Here is a 2449-nt window from a genome sequence, read left to right on the forward strand (position 1 = left end):
TTCTTGAGATTATATGTATGTGTTCTTGATAATATGTGTTTGTGTGTGTGTCTTGAAAAGATATAGAACGAAAAGGATTTAAATGGTAGCAGACGGGGAGACAGATAGATAGAGAGAGAGAGAGGGTGGGCCCTTCTTTTAATTTTAATTAGAAAAATTGAAAAAATGGTCCGTATGGTTGTCAACAATATATTGTTTTGGTCCAAAAACGTTTGGTGGTGCATCAATGGTCCAATTTTGGATACCATGTGTGGTTTTGGTTGCTATCAACTTGAAAAGATGATTATACCCTTTATATTTGTTTTTTTTTTTTAATTTTTTATATTTATATTAATATTCTTAATTTGACTAAAAATAGAACCAATAATTAATTAAAAGCAGAAGAATGCGCACCCCCTTTCTATTCATCTTCTCTTTTTAACACACACACACACACTCTTTCTATTTCTCTCTCTTCCCCCTCTCTCTCTCAAGAACACCACAACTCCATTTACATCTGTCATCACTGTTCGCCACCACCATCTGCCGCCAACCACCTCCATCTCCTATATCTCTCTCTTCACCTGCCACTACTCAATTTTGCTTTTTTTTTTTCTATCTCTTTTCAAAAGAAACACACATAAACAACAACCTCAAGAACACATACTCACCCTCTCAAAGACACAAACTCACCCAAAAATTAAACTTAGAAATCATTGATGAAAAAATTCCCTAGCAACATAAATACACAAACCAAAATATAAGTGCATAAATCTGAAATTAAAATTGAAACCCAAATGAAACCTACACAAAAATTTGCATCTTTTTTTCTTTGATTCACGTTTCAAAGAGAAAGATGTGAAGGATATGATAATGATAAACAAGCAGCGACGACGTTGATGAACAAGCATGGTCGGGGTAGCGATGAACAAATAGGGGCGACGGTGCATGAGGGTCTCATGGCGGTGGATGGGGGAAATACGAGGGTGGGGGTCTGTGGAAGAAGGGGTCGATTCAGAAGAGGAGTATAAGAAGGATGATAGATCACCATCGAATAACAACTGCTCTTTCTCTTGGAAACCTGCAACTCAAGAAAAAAAAATGGAAGAATAGGGGACCGGTTTTTGATCTTGACCAACATTGTTCCTAGTCTTTATTTCTTTTAATTGACAGTTGCATTGAAATTAAGGAGAATAAGGAGCATAATCAAGGGGCATGGGATGCTTTGTATGTGTATGTGTGTGTTTTGAGTGTATATTTATGTGTGTGTGGGTTTTTTCTTAGTCTTGGAAGAGGAATAGATAAATGATGTGGAAGTAGGAAGTGGGGTAGGGTGTGATTTAGGAGGGGGTGGGTGGGAGGGTGGGTTTTCTTTTTTGGTATTTTTAAAATTAAAGTAAAATTAAATTAAAAAAAGAATAAGTTAAATGCACATTTGTCATTTCAAGTAAGGTATGGATCAAAACCACAGAAATGACAACCATAGGGATCAAAACCACACAAGGTATCTTAAATTTGACCACTATTACACCACCAAACTTTATTTTGGACCAAATCACAATTTTGACAACAACAAGGACCATTTTTTCAATTTTGTCTTTTAATAAATTAAAAGAATCAAGATAAATATAAAAAATAAAAAACAAATATAAGAGATATAATAGTCTTTTTAAGTTGATAGAGACCAAAATCGCACAAGAGATCTAAAATTGAACCAATGATACACCATCAAATTTTTTTGGACCAAAACCACATATTTTTGACAACCTTAGGGACCATTTTTGTAATTTTCTATATTTTATAGACAAAATTGCAAAAATGGTCCCTGTGGTATACATTTTTTTGGGGTTTTAGTCCAAACCCCAACTTTTTTGGATTAGTGGTCCTTTTAAGCTAGTTTTGTTGTGTTTTTGGTCCCTCTGAATAGTAAAATGGTTGTAATACCCTGGTATATTATTTTTCAAATTTTCATTCATTTCTTTTTAAATCTAATATTAATTTATTTATTTTAATAATTAAAAAAAATAAGAAGAGGCCCACATTCTGTCTGTCTGTCTGTCTCTCCCTCTCTCAGTGTTTCACTTGCAAAACCCACATACATAAAAAACATTAGTCATCTTCATCAGGCTTTTCCTAACTCATAACACACACATACTAATGACCATACGCATGTTTCGATTCTAAAACTTAATAAGGTAGCTTGTTTCGATTCATTCATTTGCAAAAATTGAATGTTTTTTTTTTCATTTCAAAAAGGATATTTGAAGGTAGCCTTGAAGGGTCAATTTTGAGTATTTGGTGACGAGGCTTCATTAAAGCATCTCATGATACCGAAATGCAGATAGCAATTACCAATACACCCCGCTAATCTTCACTGTTTAAGTTCATAACATTTTCTCCCTCTTTCAGCTTCACCTTTTTCGGAATCTAAATGGGGTTTTCTTCGATGTGAATAGAGAAAGATGTGATA

At 34.0% G+C, this 2449-nt stretch overlaps 1 long non-coding RNA gene across 1 annotated transcript in view; it reads right to left on the minus strand.

Moving 5' to 3' along the window:
- The window catches only part of LOC122196557 (uncharacterized), a 3558-nt gene extending 3506 nt beyond the window's left edge, over positions 1 to 52 (minus strand). Inside the window, exon 1 of the long non-coding RNA XR_006188593.2 lies at positions 1 to 52. This exon is cut by the window's left edge and continues 445 nt beyond it. This is a non-coding gene — a long non-coding RNA (uncharacterized LOC122196557).
- Between the last annotated feature and the right edge of the window lie 2397 nt (positions 53 to 2449).

Source organism: Lactuca sativa, chromosome 2 (genome assembly GCF_002870075.4).
Source record: "Lactuca sativa cultivar Salinas chromosome 2, Lsat_Salinas_v11, whole genome shotgun sequence".
NCBI lineage: Eukaryota > Viridiplantae > Streptophyta > Magnoliopsida > Asterales > Asteraceae > Lactuca > Lactuca sativa.